The following is a 20,270-nucleotide window of genomic DNA, read 5'->3' on the forward strand; positions in this document are numbered from 1 at the left end:
AGAATAAGCATACATATTAAAATGATTGTATGCTATTTCTTATGGGCTTCATAATTTAATATGTACATTAATTATTTTCGTTAAATGGAGCACTGGTTAAATTTACCTTTGACTCCAAATTGGGTATAATGGTGAATACCTTGAAGAGCTGGTAAAATGTGAAAAATGAGAAGCTAGCGGTCAAGAATTGAAGTTACAGAAAAATAACTTATTTTGTTAGGAAATATATAATTTATACATATAAGAATTAGTTAAACTATAAGTTACAAGCCTCACAGTTGTTCAGAGTATTTGAATTTACTATTAGAATAACATTTGGTTACAGTGTATGAGAATAAGTATAACATGTGCAAACATGATATATCTGACTGGTAATAAAAACCAAGTCCTAGGTAGTATATGTAACTTTTGCCAAGTAAATCAAATCAAACATGAAAAATTTATGAGTGTTTCTAAAAACAATGATCCAAAAAGGCTAAAGACATTGTATAGCTATCTTTGTATCATGATTATTAAAGGATTTTCTCTAGTTACATCATGGTCTTTGATTTATTTTTTGCTATTAAAATAGCAAATGAGACACAAAGCATTGCATGAAAAAACATGCTTCATTACCAACAGCACAGATAATAAGAATATAAAAGGCTCCCTCAAAATTTCTCCCGCAAATATGCTATTATTTGGTGGCAAGATTGTCCATTAAATTATTTAGCATATACAAATACACATGTTAAATAGTTTATTTGGTACCGAATAATAATATATTTGGGGAAGAAACTTGGGGGGAGCCTTTTTAATGCCCTTACTTATTATCTGTACTATTGGTAATGAAGCATGTCATTACTTGGTACCATAATTGTCCCTGAAGGTTGTTTAGAATATGCAAGTACATGTGTTAAACAGTTTATTTGGCACCAAATAACATATTTGGGGAAGAAATTTGGGGGGAGCCCTTTTATGTCCTTGCTTATTATCCATACTATTGGTAACAAAGCATGTTATTATTTGGTACCAAGGCTGTCCATTAAAATTTTTAGCACATGCAAATATACTTGTTAAATACTTTATTTATAGCCTGTAATAATTTAATAACTTATTTGATTTTTTTCTATCCAAAGCAAACTGATAAAAAACTATTCTTTGTATAAACATACATTGAGCACTATCAGAGTTTCATTCTTCAAATGAATTTACTGAACTAATTCAATGAGTCACCATTTGACTCTATGAAGAAAAATTGGCATTTTATTAACATTGAAATACCAAATCAACAGAAATCAAAAAATGCAGTTGGATTCATTTAAGATCCATTTTAAAATAATGCATGACTTGAAACTTTTTTAAGGCATTAAAACAGCACATTTTAGATTAGAAAATATTTTTAATTAAAGCATCCTGCACTTCAACAGCAAGTTCTATAATATAACTGCAATGGTAAGCAAAGATTTCATTAACTTCTGCCAGAAGTCCCAGATTTAGGAATATCGGCTGTAATTAGAAAAATTAAAGCTACACTTAAGAATTAATTGAAATTATTAAAGTGTTTACTCTTGCATTATTTATAGCTAGAATGTCAGCAAGAAGCATTTTACACCTTCTCATAAGTAATTCTACAGTGTATATTACCAACATAACATGACTTCCATTGAATATTTGGTCTTTCCATGTGGGCCTGCTATAAGTTATCATTTTATTCTGATTCCCTGGACAACTTCATAAAAATTCTTCACTGGGAAAGCATGAAGACTAATGCATTCCTGATGGATGGGTGTGATGCAAGATTCAGGCATTTGCTGCCCTCATCAAATTTACCAGCAGGATTCACCAGAAACAAAGATAGTCTTATCAGACAACTGCACTGTGTATGGAGTGACCAGCAAGCCACAGATTGAGGCTCAGTTTTCTAAAGGCAGAAAATTTTACAAAACCTGAAAAGACACAGATTATAACTGTAAAGTATCAATTCTATGTTTTTATTAACTCATTCTTTGATTTCATCTCAGACACTGTATTCATTTTTATTTTAAGTATTACGTATTTTGAATTTCTTAGCTCAAAGTAGATGTGTCTTCAGAAAAAGGAATTGACCTACTATCATAATTTAAAGCAAATAAGACTCAGCCCATGATTTCTGTTTGTGACCTCAACCCACACAGCACAGATAAATTCACTATCATGGAAGGAAAATGAAGGTTAAAAAGAAAAAATAGCTGCAACAATTTAGCGATCTTCTTTAAAGTTTTACATTTTTAGGTGATTCTCTGTATAAAATAAATTAAAATTTTACAGAAGTCCAGACAAATTCTTTATTGCACAGAAGTCTGAAATGTCAGTTAAGTTACCTGGGTTCTAATTTCACATTTAATTCTGAAAAAATAATTATAAAAACTTGGTATTGAATATCATGGAGCCTCTTGTTCATTATTAGTAATACTAAATGTTTTCACCTAGACTTTTTCTTGCTAATCCAAACAACAGAATAGATGACAAAACATCTCAACTACCTATTTTAGATTCAGAGTATAGAAAAATTGTGCAAGATATAAAGAAAAGAAGGGAGACAATGTAAGTTCTCACCAATTTTTTTTAAAAGGTGTAAATAACTAAAGTGGAGAATACTAACTCCTTCAGTATCTGTTCTCCTCTTCCCCCTTTTAATAGAAGCAACTCCCCAATTTAGCTAGGTACCTGGCCACCCAGCTAGGCACTACATTTCCCAGCTTCCCTTGCAGCCAAATATGACCATATGACTAGATTCAATGGAACTGGAATGGAAATTCCCTTAAAGCAACGCTGTTTCCCTTAACTTCCTATCTATTTATTATCTAAATTTGACCCTGAAGATAAGGACTCCTCTCTAGGTAATGGCTGAGCAGCAAGATGGAAGAAACCTGGGTCCATGAATGTCCTTGTGAAACAAGTGTCATCCCATCAGCCTGGGCCACTCAACTGAGGACTATTATGTAAGAAAAATATTTCTATTTCATTTCAGGTACTTTGTTTTGGGGTCACACAGTTATAAAGGTTTAGTGTGTAATCTAACTTGTACAATGTTGAATGCTGACTCTTTATAATTATTTACTACTGATTAATTTTTTGAAGTGTACCATATGGGTTAATAAGTACTTTAAATTCATTTAATTTTAAATCAATTAGGAATACCGATAGATGAGCCAAAATGTGGGCGATGGGCTCTACAATTCTTAGATTGGTTACTCTATGGGAAAAGACAAACAAATGAACAACCAACTGCTTACCAGGACAAATACTGCAACTTTTTTTCAAAGTTTGGTCATGAATATTTTATAATTTTCCAAACTATTCCAGTGATCATGTGGCTGTTAAGTTACTTAATCAGAGAGCTCAATTCTGAGATTTTGCATAGATTGCAATAACTCAAGATTACTCTAATTTCCAAAAAAATAGGCGTTTTTTTCCCTTCAGTTTTGTGACATTTTCAGCAATAACATCTTGATTCTTTCCTCTTCTACTCAGCTTTCCCCCTTCCCAGTCCTTCCAATCTCCCCAACAGATCAGACTCAATAATTATCAGCTTTAGTTACTGATACAAAGAAGCAGATCCAATAAAATGGGCTCTTTAGACCACAGAAATATATTAATATGGATCCAATCAATATTTTTGCAGTCATCACATTATTTTGGATGTGTAGTCTAAAAAGGGGTTCATGCAATATTTTCAAAGGTCACTAAAAATGTAGACATGGAAGCTGTGATTACATACTTACTTCATCTTAAGATACATCACTTTAAAATCTGGGGTACCTTTCCTAAGACAAAATGGATTAAAAAAATCAATGATTTTTTTCAAGCCCTTGTATAAACAAATTTCCTTAAAAAATAATTTCTACCTGGTAATCCAACAGAAAAGCAGTCATATGTTATCTAAATATCCAACAAAGGTTTTTTGGAAGTTCTTAATATCAAAGCTACATTGTAGAAACATATCATGAACTGTTTCCCTTTTTGATCTGCAACATTCTCTTCAAGACAGATTTCATGTTATACAATGTGTGCCACGATCCTGGAAAGTGCACCCAAATTCTTAAGATTGATGACAGTAACTACATACATGCCATACCCAACAGATGTTACAGTAGCATTTCCAGCAACAAAGACCTGGAGCCCAGCCAAGCTGTGAGAAGCAGAGTCTGTTCTTATGAGGGCTGGGCTACAATAAGAAACCCACACAGTTCCAGGATGGTAAGCCAAAGTAGGCTGACCACTTTGGAGTTGGCAGAGGAAACACAACATAAAATTTTGCTAGAGATCATTACTTTGTATGGCAGATACTGGCCGCTGCTGGGAAGCAACAGAAAACTGATCGATTTGTTGTGCAGAAATAATATAGTAGGTGGTTCATCTTGAGCAAAGCCACAGAAAGAAAGAAGTCCCTCAAATGTGGCGTTCTATTGTATATATGTCATTGGCTGGAAAGGATACTCATGATACTCTGAAATCAGATTCAAAATTAGTGTCTGAAGGACCCATACATGTAATAGTGCAAAATTTGAGAAGCCTCTTCAACAAGGAAAAAGCAATTATAAATCGTCATCATCGTTATCATTTTCATCATAAGCTACCTAAATCATTCAATTGTTAACTTCAGTGTGTTTGTATGGCTTTATTATAGAGTACATAATGCAGCAGGGGAGAAGGCAAGAAATAATGATGAAAAGGTAGTTTGCAACCTGAGTCAGGAAGGTCCGTTTATGGTACACTAAGTTTTCCTTTTAACATTATACTCCAGGCAATAAAGAATCTTTTAATGCTTTAAGCATGATCAGATTTGCATTTTGAAAAAAAAAAAATCTTTTGGTGGCAGAGAAAAGAATAGAGGAGATAAGGTAGAAGTGGGAAGACAGGAAGTAGTCATCCAGGTAAGATTTGTGCTATGGACTGAATGTTGCATCCTTCCAAAATTCTTATGTTGAAATCTATTCCCCCATGTGATGGTATATGGAGGTGGGACTTTTAGGAGGTGTAGGTCATGAAGGTAGAGCCATCATGAATGGAATTAGTGCCCTTACAAAGAGATTGCGGGGAGCTCCCCTGCCCTTTCCACCATGTGAGAATACAGCAGGAAGAAGGCTGTGTACTAACCAAGAAATGGGCTCTCACCAGACACCAAAACTGCCAGCACCTTGACCTTGGACATGCCAGCTTCCAGAACTGTGAGGAATAAATTTCTGTTGTTTATAAGCTACCCAGTCTACGGTATTTTTGTTATAGAATGGAATATGACAATTCCATTCCATAAGCCTGAATGGAATATGACAATTTGGTAAGACCCTGAAGCAAAATTATGGCATGGGGGAAATTTTAGTAAATAATACAGGGTGGGCCTGACAGAGCTTGGTCACTGATAGCTATCATTTTTGTGGTAGGACCCCACTGAGATGGGGCTGGATGCTGGCACAAATTTGATGAGACAACCCAGACCTTTAAAAAACTTTACTCTCTTGAAGTTGCAGATTCTGCTTATTTTAGCTAATTTTCTGGACCTATTACATTTGTTTGCCTGCAGAGATCTAATCCAAGGTATCTTGTATAACCCATACTGTGTATGCAAATTATACTGTATATAATGAGTACATTACATTTTAATAATAATTAGGACTACTCGTTTAAAAACACTTTGGATCTGAAGATTGTCTTCTTTGTTCATAAATCAAAAGAAATAAAAAGATATTATTGCCAATGTGTGAAAGAGTCCAGGGTTTCTTTGTTTTTTATTCTTGACCACTGCTCCTCCTACAAGGTTTTCAGGGACAGAAGGCCAAACCCTTGCTTGTAACAAGCATTTTAACAGTTTAGCAGTCCTACAAAGGTCTCCAGGGGACAAGTTTGCATCACAGAACTGCCCAGTCTGGCACATTTTCTACTCCTCAATTCTCACTTAGAAAGGAAAATCCATTGAATTTTCTTGGCAAGTAATCAGAACATGTTAGGGAGGAAAGACTTCAGGAAGACCTTGGGGGGAAAAGATAATCCAATAAACTTGTTCATTAAGTGTTTCTATATCTTTCACACTTGAAAGGAAGAGGTTTGTGCCTCTTGAAATATGAGTCGTAAAATAACTTTAACTTTCTATTTTTGGTATTATGTATTTCCCCCAATATAGGGAACATGCAATTTTTTGTACATGCTTTGCCATCTTGTGGTATTAATTAAAATTATAACTTGACAAATGTATAGCTAATATTTTATTTAGTTTGATTTTTAAAAGTCACAAATTTCTGATAATTTTACAGAACATCTAAGATATTTCTCATGTCCTTTCAAAATTAGGGCACCAGATTTCCACCAATAAGCATCGAGCATTTCTCATATATTAGAAACCAAATAAATGTTTACTAAGATTATTTTATTCAACCTTTTTAAATTTGGTTAATGTACAGGTAATAGTTTAACTTTTCAATTCTTATAATCTAAAAATTAAATCATGATTTATGCTGTAACTCATATTCCCTCAATTTAAGTTTCAAGTAAGCAGTCATGCAAAAATTCAAGAAAAGTGATCAACACACTGGAAAAAAAAGAAAAGCAAAAGTAGTTTACTATTGCTATCAAATGAAATTTACAATGAATTTAATCAAATGTGATGCAATGGTGTAAATAATACCCAGACTACATGGCAATGAGACATAAATAGTAAGAATTCACAAAAATAATTGTAATTAAAATGACTTTGACAGGACCAATTTTTGGTTTTCCTCTTCTTAATTTCTTTACTGCTTATAATCAGCAACACTTATATTATACTTTGTACCAGTTAGTTATGACAGTCTCATGTCATTATCATGGGAAACATTAATTAAAGTACTGGTAGATGGGGCCCTCTTGACCCTAAATCTCACTCCATGGTACATCTGAGCTCATCTTCCCTGCCTTTGCATTTCTATTCCGCTATGCCTTCTACATAAGACAAACTGACTCAAACATCTTGGTTGATTCTCAAAAATTGTGGCTCTTGGTCACCAGTCACTAAGTGTAACAAGGTATGTAAAAAGGTGATGCAGCATAAAATCTATGGCCAAGAGTCTATAGGGGCCTGCCTGTTTGGTGGGAACCACCTTGCTCAACCTACTCCTTAGAAGGGACCTGAGCTTGGAGGGACACCACGGGCAAAAACAGAGAGCACATCAGGTTCTCTTTCTACCAGATCAACACTCTCCAAGGAAGAAAAGAAATACACACTACTATATAAAAAATACATACCTAATAAGGACCTACTGTATAGCGCAGGGAACTCTACTCAGTACTCTGTAATGACCTATATCGGAAAAGAATCTAAAAAGGCATGGGTATATGTATATATATAACTGATTCACTTTGCTGTACAGCAGAAACTAACACAACATTGTAAATCAACTATTCTCCAATAAAAATTTTTTAAAAAAGAAAAGAAAAGGAATACACTCTAAAGCATTTGCACAGTCCTTACCCACTCAACTTTGGCAAGAGTTATCTGGAGATAGTTGGCCTTGGTGTGGTTTGTCCTCACTTCTTTGTTTCCCTGAACAACACTTTCACAATGTTCCATTCCTGTATGTTATCATTTACTTACAATAATTTGTGTTGGCTTCGTTTTAAAGGAATTGTATCATAAAAGCAAAGCTGGGATACCTCATGTTTTTCCACATTTGATATATAAAACCTATGCGATTGTGGAATTCTTATATACTAATGTTGTACATATGGGAGAACATATAAATCTATGTCAAAATGCCAATATAGCAAAATGGTTTAAAATGTGGGATGTGCAGGCAGAGCACAAAGGTGCTTCACTTGATATGCTGCAATGGGCAACTTTCCCTTGCTTCTATGTGCTTTAGTTTCCTCATCTGTAAATTAAAGATAATAACTGTACTGATTCCATGGGGCTGAGGTGAGAATAAATGAGTTAATGCCCATGAAGCACTTAAAATACTGACTGGTATACATTAAAGAGTCAATAAATGTTAGCTATTATTATCACCTTCTATCTTAAGGCTTTTCCAGAGCTCATGAGAAGATTCCACAGGACAAAAAAATTCCAAAACCCACGATGCCATCACTGATTAGGGACAAAAATTGCTTCCTTCTTTTAATGTAATAAGAAGTGATGATTAGAACCATAAGAAGTGATGGACTAGTCATGAAATGTAGATTGTTACATCGATGAGAGCGATGACTGAGATGTAAGGGAACTGCACAATACAAAAAATGGTGTAATCTATTAACAAGTCTTAACAATATACACTTTTATATTCTCACGTGACCAACAGAGTCATCCCTGTGTAGCTGTGGCACCAGGTTCCTATTAAGATCAAAGGAAATGAGCAAAAAAGGGAAACTTGGCAGTAGAAATAGAAATGGGAAGAGATACTCAATTCCTATTGAATAAGGGAGAAAGGAAGCCTGCTCTAGTAGGAAACACATGATCTCTTCTGACCTAGCTCCATAAACGGATTCGTCTCCAGGTTCAGCCCATAAGATTTCACACCAAAATAAATATTGCCTGAAATTTCTTTCTCTGAAAACAGCATATATATAAACACACAGACACACAGAGCATATATATATTGTATATATAATATATATATATATATATATATATATATATTACAATTAGAATATTTCTTTAGATGTACTACTTCAAAAAGCCAGAAAGTATCAATGTGTCTTAGGGAATGTGTAATTTATGTTATTAAGTCTGGCAACTTTCCACAATGGAGGTGGTCTATGGGAAAATAGAAAGCACCAAAAAAAAAAAAAAAAAAAAAACACAAGAGGAAGGCATGCCATCCTGAGGGGCAGGGAAATGAGACACTGAAGTGCTGAATTCAATCCTGAGAGCACACAATTCTACCACAAGAAAGCCCTGTTGTCTTGAACCACACAGGTATAAATGATGAGGCTAAGACATGTCTTACAGAGCTAACCACATATATTTCCTAGGAGGCAACAAACGGATAGCACAAATGACACAGAATGAACACATCCATTCAGAGGAGAAGCCACCGGACATCCTTACACACTAAAATTACAAGCAATGATCCACTGAAATAAATACCATTAATAAATATTAATTAAGAACTAAGTGAGTATATTATAAAATAAAATGGAAAATAACAAATGATGGGAAGACACTTTCCTATCTTTTTAATGCACATAGTCCAGCATTAAAATTTAGAAATGTAAAAGTTTCCTTGAAGGTGAAACAATATACTGTCTCAGGACAGTTTTTCAAATATTACTGTTGAGTAGTACAGTATCTTTGATAAGGGCTCTTAAGGAGAATAAAAACAGAAACTCTTTAAAATTAAATTAGAAACTAGAGAAATCAAGAGGTGAATTTATGGTAAATTTTTAACTCCAAAGATATCTAACAATCCAAGTAAGTTTCTAAAAATTTAAATTACACTTTTGTCTTCCTCTTTATTTGATCCAAAGTACATATTATAAGACCGCTTATGAAAATAAGCCACACATCAAAATGTACAGGTAGAATTTCCTCTCTTTTTCTCTGTTCTCTTTCCCGGTAAAACCAATACACTTCTCCAATGATGCTTTGGTTACAACTGAAACAACACGATCCTTGACTATAACTTGTATTGTACCCCATGAATTTGGAAATACAAGGGATTGGTACATGGACTATAAACTGCTACAGTGGTCTGGAGATTTATTTGTGTTTTCCATATCTTGTCAATATGAGGAGGGTAGAGTGATATGCTTATCATACCCTACTGCCTGCCTCTCTGGAACTTTGGAGAGTGGGGAACATGACCAATTAGCATTGGAGTAATCCAGCTTTGAAGATGTTGAAAGATGTCAACTTTGCAGTGGAATACAGCATAGCCTACAGCTGCTACATAAGCAAAAAGGATTCTACCCAGCTTCCAGAAGAGATGCCTCTGACTCAGGATGACAGCCAATGAGCAGGGGGAAATGATAAAAGAAGCCATGTACCGAGAAATTTTCCTGTGATTTAAGAGAAGAGATTCTTTAGGGAGATTACATTTTCTCCATGGAATAAAAAAAAAAAAATTCTTGATAATGGGGAAACATTTCATAAGAATATAAGATGGTCGCAATTTGGGCAATTTTATATTGCTACCGTACGAGTGTTTACTCAGCGTTGCTTGGCACACTGGAGAAAATAAATATTTGGGGATCAAGTGTTATATGGGTTATGCCGCCATGTGGTACATATTGCATAATCCTGACTAGTGATTCTGACTTGAAAATATATCCAAGCTGGGAAACAGAAGAGAACGTAACTTCTAGGAGTAGTGCATACGGTGCCTGTATTTTCCTGTCCTTGATTTTTGTGGCAAAATCAAAGAGGAATTAATACAGATCAGGAACTGATAAACTAACCTCCTTAACGGTTCCAGGTGGATACAAGGTAGCAATGGCAAAACCTGGGACTATGGCACAGTGAAGGTATGAGTCAGATTCCCTGCTAATCTGATGACCATCTACTCCAAGGTGAAAAGTCATATCTCGAAGTTTGAAACCAATTTGTGGGAAGAATAAAAAGTGGAAGAATACGGCTTCTAAGGCAAGATTAACAAGTCTCTCCTTTCTTCCATCCTCTCCACTCTACATCCTTCATTCTACCTCTAAGTACAATTTATGATCTTGATCATATAGATTCTAGGTCACTGTACTTGGACAACATCTCAGGGATACAGCATGGATGAGTATTTTTTTTTCCTACCTAAATAAATGTCTTGGACAAGTGGCCTAGACCAGTTCATTTAAAAATAGGAAACACGCTACTGCTCTTATTTTTTCTTGGTCTGTATTCTAAATTAACCTTTCCTAGGGGCTTCCCTGGTGGTGCAGTGGTTGAGAATCTGCCAGCCAATGCAGGGGACACGGGTTCGAGCCCTGGTCTGGGAAGATCCCACATGCCGCAGAGCAGCTAGGCCCGTGAGCCACAATAACTGAGCCTGCGCATCTGGAGCCTGTGCTCCACAACAAGAGAGGCCGCGATAGTGAGAGGCCCACGCACCGCGATGAAGAGTGGCCCCCGCTTGTCACAACTAGAGAAAGCCCTCGCACAGAAACGAAGACCCAACACAGCCAAAAATAAATAAATAATTAAATAATTAATTTGGAAAAAAAAAAATTAACCTTTCCTAGAACTGGAAGGAAGCTATGTTCTAGGCCTTTGTCCCAAGACAATCTAATGAAAGAAACAGGAGTATATCCTATGATATAAATCTCATAATACATGTGTTTAGTGGGTAAGTAGTAAAGAGTTCTATGTGCACACATGCTTGCCAGGCTTTGTTCTCTGTTCTTGTAGCTGCTGAAAAGGTCTATTTTTCAACAGTACAAACTATATTTGAGAAATATAACTTTGGGTAGTCTTTGAAAAGTATAATTCACAGGGGTCCCAATACAATAAATGCATTAATAGACTTGTGTAGCTGATTGCTTACATATTTGCATTCTTAAAATGGATTTTTTGTAAAAGTTCACTAATTCTGCATTTAAGTGTAATATTTTTTGTTCTTTGACAAAGTAAATCAGATAGCATCACATATGCAATGAATCTTACAACAAGGCATCCCAGTTAAAATTATACACATTTAATTTGAGGTTAAAGATGGCTGCTTTTAAGTCACCAAACATGTTATAATCAAATACAAATTTGTTCCTTTCCTTTTTAGCACCTAATATAAGTACATACACTTAACCAGGTAAGTAAGGTCCATAATAGCACATGTAAAAGAACAGCAATCATGTTCTCTGCAATTCTATATATCTCAACATTAAGAATATTTAATTATTATAATGTGGTATTTAGAAAATATATGAAATTATTACAAGGTGGAAGGCCTTGGTAATATGGTATATTGTTGAAATTTCATTTGATTTAAGGACTAATCAGAGAGCAATTTGATACAGTACACCCTAATATATGTTCTCTTTGACTACTCAATTATTGTATATACACTTCTAAAATTTTTAAGCACACTATTTTCACTAATTTCCATCTTGAACAGATGTATTTAAACACACACACACATACACACAGGCACACATGCAAATACACACAAAGAAAAACAAATACACTCTCTATAATTAATCAGCCATAATTTGCATTCAAAAGTAAACAAATTTTAAATATAGCATGATCTCCCGGTCTCCCATGATTTAAAACATAAAACATTTATAAAAATATAGGTCACTTGCTACCATTCAGAGATTTCTGTCAGAAAAGGAAAGGAGTGGGCACACTGATTTTCTTAGAGGGGAGGAAGTTTCCAATTTCATCAGTTAAATAACATGAATTGTATCTAGATAAATTGTATCTACAATTTTTTTTTTTTTTTAAATTTCCACCACCACCTCCCCTTCCTAGCTCTTTTTTTTTTTTTTTTTAATTTATTTTTGGCTGTGTTGGGTCTTCGTTTCTGTGGGAGGGCTTTCTCTAGTTGTGGCAAGTGGGGGGCCACTCTTCATCGCGGTGCGCGAGCCTCTCACTGTCGCGGCCTCTCTTGTTGCGGAGCACAGGCTCCAGACGCGCAGGCTCAGTAGTTGTGGCTCACGGGCCCAGTTGCTCCGCGGCATGTGGGATCTTCCCAGACCAGGGCTCGAACCCGCATCCCCTGCATTGGCAGGCAGATTCTCAACCACTGCGCCACCAGGGAAGCCCGTATCTACAATTTTTAACTGTATAAATTATTGGCTTTTTCTATTTTAAAAACAGCACTGAAAATTAACACCATATGTATTCTTTCTCTGTGTTCATTTTCCATGATGAGAAGTTTGATCACTATAAAATATTTTTAAATGAAATGCATCCTACATCATCAATGAGATTTTTTAACTTATAATTTACTAACAGGTATATAAATGACTGTCCGTGTGTTTTCTTGCCAATGTAGTATCTTAGATACTATTGCTCTGTGATGGAAAGCCTCTCTGTGAACTTCAGAAATTTATGTCACCTTTATGGTTTTTAATCTTTGAAGTCTTTAGTTTTGTCTTTAAAATATAGGGGTTGAAATAAATTTTTCTATGGTTTCTTCTAGCTGTGACATCTATAACAGGTATCACAGAAAAAAAAATATGAGTTGACTTCAATTGTGCATATTTATCTAAACATGACATTGTAAGATAGCTTACATGAAGTAATTAAGAGAAGTAAAAAGGATGTCAAAAGAGACGAAGCAATTCCTCTTATTTTTATCTTCTCATACCCTCTGGTATTGAATAGAGTAACAAATCCAAAAACACTTAATTATACAATATTCTTTCAGTAGCAAGAGGGAAGGGTGGTTTAGAGAAAATTTAATCAACCCCCTTCCTTCCATAATCTCCATCCTCCTCCTTTAAAACCACTCCAAATAAACATTCAATCTACATAGCAACAGTGTCCAAGCACTTCCAACATGGCTTCAGAACAATTTCCTTAGCCATCCTTCAAACAAGATGGCTGCCCCAACTCCTACATAGATTCTCAAGCTGCCATAGTGTAATTCAACAATTTGCTAAACACTAATACTAACTATATTAGTAATTACATTAGCTTGTTTCTCAGATTTTGTTATTGAAATATTCTCAAATTGTAGGCCAATTTCTCTACAGAGAAGAAAACTCAGGTACAGAGAGTCCAGGTTACCTCCCTGGGGTCACACAGCCAATTATAACGGTGAGAGGAAAACTCAAAACTTCTGATTCTACAATCACATAAATGTTCACTTTGTGGGTAATGTTCATTTTTGGTTCTTCATTCATTTTCCTTCATTCAACACAGTTTTAAAGGGTTTGAAGAAACATAACCATTATTGCAAGTACAGTTAACATATACATTGTTTAATTGTACCAGTGGAAATCCATTTATTCTTCATGGATGGCAAATTGCTTTTGAAAAGCCTGATTAAAACTGACTGAACTGACAGTAGTCATAAAAAAATTTGCATTTCAATATATAAGGAGATAAATGAATTCAAAAGGCACTCAACTGGATACAAAATCCAATTCATCCAATATTCACCATAACTTTTAAATTAGCATTATCAAATATATATGTTCATATAATTTGCATTGCTAAAGTTTATTAAATTCAGTATAAGTGTAAGTCCAAAAAGACATAACTGAAATTGAGGTATTTTCTCCAAACAACGGAGGAATTTGTGGTATTAAATTTGAGATTAATAGATAAAGCCATATTGATAGATATTCAATTAGGCAATTTTGAAAGTCACATATTGTTCAGAAATGTCTAAAAAGAAGATTTTGGGTGGGTGAATTTGAAATGTGTAACATGCATTTCAGGCCACCTGCTCTCAAATTACCATATAAAATCCATCCATTCCCCACCTACTCCCATAAGCCAGTCTTAGAAATGCAGAGGTATCAGAAGTTACATCAATATTACTTTTCTAACAGCAAAACAATTTACACCAGTGGTAGCCACAACTGTCATGTGCACTAGTAGCCATTCCTAAAATTTCAATAGTATCCAGCTAATTATTTTATATAAACCAGCAATATTTTAGCTTTTCTCTTTTACTTAACCTCACTAAAGAAAAATGTCCTTTGCCCTTGCAGGTTGCATCTGCACCCTACTAGTAGTACACAGGAGAGAAAGGATGTCATTTCATAGAGGGAAAAACAAAGTAATTTTTAACCACAGTTTAGCCTTCCAAAATCACATCTACTTAACAAAGTCTTACTTTCTAAATTAAAAGTTTTAAGAAAATAATAACCACATTTAAGGGTTCCCTACAATGTAAGACCATGTGGTCTACAAAACCACCTTTAAGTAATGATATCTACAGGACTACATCTGTAAATTCTACGTTAATATTAAGAGAAAGAAAAGTATGTTTGCCCTCACCAACTGCAACTGTAAGCAAATGCAGGTATACAGCACTTTATGAGTAAGAACTCCTTTAGTAAGCACACGTTTAGAGGAATTAATCATTCATTCCCTGTAGACTGCTTATGTATTTCATAGGGCCATGATCTGATCTGAATAACAAGAACAATTGCATAATAAAACACATTACTGCTGACATCAGCAACTTTCTTTTTTCAACTTTAAAGTTGCAACCACCTCTGTATTGCACAAAAAGCTGGTGGCCAAAAAACCTGACAACTGAATCGCCCCATCCAGCTTTGACTTTTTTCTCTCTTATTACACAGAGGCAGTGATCAAATATAATATGTGCAAGCTTTACTAGAAATGGTTTTAATTCAGGCTATCTTCCTCAGCACTATGACATAATTAGAGACAGAATTTGTGTCAGATTAGTTTTCATGTTAAGTGTAAATCTTTCAGAAATTCAAACAGGATGAACAATTCTGTCATGTCTTTTCTTCTGTGGAATATGTGTCTAACAGTAATATAGGTAATAACATGTTTGAACCACTCTAAAATTTGACTACCTCAGTACAAACTCACCTTTTATTTTTCAATAATTATTTTTTCAAACATCAAGTATGCTTTCAGATATTTGAGGTCACAAATGAGTAGAGGTCATTTGCTATAATTCAAATCTGATCAACCAAGGGCTTCATTTTAAATTATTTAAATTCACTTTAAACCAATGAGAGAAATGGCAGCTGAGAGCAGTAATACGTCTAAGAAAACACATTTGGATAGAAAATAAAGTAATATACAAGAAACAATGATATATCTATCCAAAATGATTTCCATGTATGGTAACTTCATGTCAACAAATTCATCAACTGTCCTACTGTTATTTCATTACCCCCAAAACTTATGTCCCAAGATATTCAGAGCTTCTGATATTGAATAACCATAACAACTCTAAAAAGAGCTTTCCCTTTTTTATACCACTGTACATTAGTTCACTCCTAAATTTTTAAAAATCAATGCCAAATGAATTTAGCTGCTTTTATATATTTACTTGAATAAATATAAAGGTAATTGTTTTTCACTTTACCATCATCAGCAATTAAATATAAGAAAGCCCTCAGGTATTATTTGATAGTAAGGTGTTTTGTTAAAAATAACCTGTGACATAAGTGATTTTAATTTTCAGTCTGGTTTCTAACTCTTGAAAGGATATGATTAGAAAAGTGTATATTATACTAACACAGAAAGTTGAAAGTTAAAGATAAAGCAGAAAAACTTTTCCTAATCACTATTCTACACTAGTCAGTATGAATGCTATTATGTCAAAGAAGTTTTAATTTGTTAAAAATCACCTCTGTTTTAACTAAACTGCAATTCCTACTGTATCTACTGTATATGTAACAATGCAAGAAGAATTAGATTCAGAATCCATTTGGCAGTGATAAAGGAAAAAAAAAATGCTGAAATGTTATTGATTCTCTCCCTCTTGTGCAAAACAGACTGACTCAACTATATTTTTCCTGACATAACACAAAGGTTTTATTTAGATATTACAAAATACTGGCAAATGTTAGACTGTATATCTCTCTTTTTTAAATTTTAAGATATCAACCCTTTCACAGAGAGAGGAAGAGTGTCCTACTTGTTTTTACAGAAATGCTGCAGCCACTGACATGGTGATGTTAGCCCCAAGAGGAATACCACCTGCAAAAGTTTTTGATGCAGAGATATTCAGCCCTAGGAGACACCTTAAACCTGTCACTGGCTGCTGAGCCCATCATAATTTATAACCTGCTGTGTCAAAGTCACAGCCTCAGCTCCTGCCCTCTCCAAAACATTTTTCACATTCCCTCTCCAAATTAATTTCATCCAGTTTTTTACAAACTAGCCTAAAATTCCCAGATTTTCTTCCACATCTCCTCTACCTACAAGCATAAAGAAACCTCAGCAGGGTTTTTTATTCCAGTCTTTCAAACCGGCTATATTAACTTTCCCTTGACCCAATTTTTTCTTTTTTTTTAACAAGCTCTCTTCAGAACCAAAGATAAAACAAGCAACCAAGTGAAGTCAGAGAAGGATAAGAGTTGGTGTGGATTAAGGCTGAGGTTGAAGCTAGCAGTAGAAGGAAACCAGTAGGGTTAGAATGCTCAAGCTTTTTTTAAGAAAACCATCCTTAAATCTTAGAACCAACCAACGTTTCACAAACCAGGCTTCCCATAGCCCTTGAACAATCAGTGTTTAAAAAATCGGATTCCCAGCAAGATTGCCCATACTGAAGTCTGCTGAATGCAATGTTCTTCCAAAAAAGAAAGAAAGAGAGAGAGAGGGGGGAGAGAGAGAGAGAGAGACACAAAGAGAGAAAGAAAGAAAGAAAGAGAATGGAAGAAAGAAGAAAGAAAAGAAAGACAGAAAGAAAGAAAGACAGACAGACAGACAGACAGAAAGGAAGAAAGAAAGAAAGAAGCTTAGCAAACCACTTCTCAATTAAGAACTAGTGAAGTTACATAAATCAACTTCTTCCCCGGTAAAACGAACAAACTGCCCGCCCATACCATCGGGGGAAAAGCATTCATTCAGCATATGCCTCAATTTAAGACAAGAAATACAGAAGCACAGTTTACTTACTAAAGCAGCCGCTCCAGTCCTCCTTGGAAACCCTGAGGAGTCTTCTCGTTTCTCCCCTACCAGTCAAATAAAGAATTGTCTTTCTATTCCACACAGGCCCAGAATAAACTGCAAGAAAGGACAGCACAAGAACAGCCGCCCGTCGGGCTTTGGCTTTGGTCGGATGCTTCGGGTTCTGATTGTTTCAAAAGTGGGGTCTTCTTTTCGGGAGGGAGGGGGCGAAGACAGGAGAAAATGAGGGCGCTCCGCAAGCTCGCCGGGGTCCTACAAATTATTCTGACGGCAAAGTACCTGCACTCTCCCCGCGGAGGCTGCCTGTCAGCGCCGCGCGGAGGGGAGGACGCTGAGGGGGAGGAGCAGCCGGAGGGCTCGGGCTGGGAGGGAGTGCGGGGCGGGGGAGGCCGGCGAGCGGCGGGCGGAGAAGCCGGGGGACCAGCCGCCGTCAGGGCGAGGCGCTGCCCCACGCGCTCGGGCCGCCGGGTGTGGGCGCGACGGGGCCGGGAGCCGAGGCGGCGGGCATCTCCCGGCAGCTCGCGCTCCCTCTTGCTCCCGCTCGCACACACAGGCACACACCCCACGTCTCCGACAGCAGCCGCCCCGCCGCAAGCACTCACCTGCATTTCCTTGACAAGCCACTTGATGGCTGCCAGCGGCGCGGGCGCGGCTCCCGCGGGCGGGCGGGCGGGCGGGAGCCCAGGGCGTGGAGGACGCGGCGCGGGATGTTCTGAGCGCCCGCCCGGGAGGCGGCGGCGGCGGCTGCGGCTGCGGCTGCGGCGGCGGCGGCAGCAGCGGTGCGGGCGCGGGCTGGGGCGGGAGGAGGGGAGCCGCGCCGCGCCCCCGAGCTGCCCGGGCGCTGACCTGACTGACCCCACGCCCCCGGGACCTTGGCGGGATTCCAGGGCTCGGGGGTCAAGTGGTCGGCGCGGGGAGAGGAGGACATGTCGGGCCCGCGCTATTCCCGACTACTAAAGCCACACAGGACTTGTCCAGGTGTGAATCCCGCTTGCGCGTCTTCAGGTGTTCGCGTGCTTTCGCTTATTTTACAGGTGTTTTTGCTTTTTGTTTTGGAGGGAAGCTGGCGGTTAGGGTTAGGGGTGGAGGGTTTAAAAATGCAAGGGCTAAAGATTTACTCTGCAATACGATCGATGCTTGGGAAGAATCCCCTTTAGTGAGAGTTAAGGAAGGGGAGCGGAGGCTCCGTGGCGCCCGGGGTGTTCTGCATCTCAGATACAGGATGTATCAATAGTTGTCGTATGGGGTGCTTGGCAGCCTGGCTGCCGGGATTGAGGGAGACACTGGGCTCTGCCGAGGTGGTACTTGAGAAGGGAAAAACCTGTGAAAGAGTTGCTGGGAAACAGCCTCGCTATTGAGGAGAGGACGCGGACAGGCATTGGGGGAGCAATTTCTTCCCCAGCTGCTCAGTCCCCCACCATAGAGCGGCCAACGCCACTAAGGTGGTGTGCCACAGACTCGGGATACCAGGGAAGAGGAACTTAGGTCCCCTGAGCAAAGCTAGAAAAGGGGACTGGAGCTGGGGAAGAGGGTGGGCAGGATGAAAGAAATCTAGCAGAAAGCTTATCACACCACCATCATTTATGTCTGATCAGAGCATACAGCTATGGCAACAAATGCTCTCTCTTTCTTGCTAAAGAGAGAGCAATGTCACTACGTCGGTGCTTTAAAAAAAAAAAAAAAAGCCAAAATAATTATCCTGTTTGTAATAACGCAACAGAGAGACTTCCAGGTACCCTCTAGTCAAACGTGCTGTAAGCACTATGGACACAAACAGAAAGCAGTGAGCCATCTACTTATTTGTCCATGACCTAATAGCAGAAATGTCACTTTCTCCCAAAGAGAAACAAAGCTTAATCAATATAGGTGACATTTTCCCCAGGGTCCTTTTTCTATTCATGCCTGCTTCATTGCTTGCCATGCCCCTTTGCTCTTCAGGAGTGACCCTTCTTCTGAACCCATCCCCTACCAAGCTCCCTGCTCTGCCACCTTAAACCCTCTGAGCTCACCCATTCAAGAAGGTTCACTTGCACACAGTATCACTTAAAGCTGTTCTTGTAAATGATAGGATATAAACCAAAAAAGACTTCTCCTGCGCGTGCAAGTGTGTGTGTATGTGTACTGCATGTCTATCTTTGCAATTATGCAAAGCACCTGCCCCCCTTATGGTGTTGTCTGTGCAAGATGATGACTAACTCATTCTCTCTTCCTCTCTCTCCTTCTTTCCCTCCCTCCTTCTCCCTCTGCACAAATACACACCACTCACCCCTGTCTCAGTTCCTTCCTGTCAGTGTTCAGTAATGGTTTTACATGAACTTTCTGTTAGACAGCCTCTGACTACCAAGAGCGAGTTGGAGTGGATTGGTAGGAGAAATGCTGGGGCTGAACACTGCTGCTATGTTTCCTGTCATCACTCACTCATTACATACACTACTGTACCTCATGCCAAGTGGCAGCAGAAATGATTTCCGCTCTTGCTATTTGTAATCATGTATTTGCCCTCCCCCGGAAACACTTATAATTAATAATAAAAGAAATAATGCATCTTGAAACGGTGGGAAAAGCAGATGGATGCTGATGTGGTGGCGTTAGTCACCTTTTCTGTTGCTGCTGCAAAGACGGTGTGACCACCTCTCCCTTTCTGCTGCTTCTGGCGGGTTAAGCAAAGCATCTGGCCCTTTTACTGTGTTCTCTTCTCCATCTTTCCCTTGACAATAGTTTGTGTATTTTAAATAAAGATTTCATTCTGCCAACCCGCAGGAAGCTTTTAACAAGATGC

General features: G+C 37.5%; 1 long non-coding RNA gene across 1 annotated transcript in view; it reads right to left on the reverse strand.

Annotated features, from left to right (window-relative positions):
* LOC133097171 (uncharacterized) overlaps positions 1 to 17,904 on the reverse strand; it is a 781,850-nt gene extending 763,946 nt beyond the window's left edge. The window contains exon 1 of the long non-coding RNA XR_009701997.1: positions 17,480 to 17,904. This is a non-coding gene — a long non-coding RNA (uncharacterized LOC133097171). The remainder of the gene's footprint in view (positions 1 to 17,479) is intronic.
* Between the last annotated feature and the right edge of the window lie 2,366 nt (positions 17,905 to 20,270).

The sequence above is a fragment of the Eubalaena glacialis genome, chromosome 9, assembly GCF_028564815.1.
Source record: "Eubalaena glacialis isolate mEubGla1 chromosome 9, mEubGla1.1.hap2.+ XY, whole genome shotgun sequence".
Lineage (NCBI taxonomy): Eukaryota > Metazoa > Chordata > Mammalia > Artiodactyla > Balaenidae > Eubalaena > Eubalaena glacialis.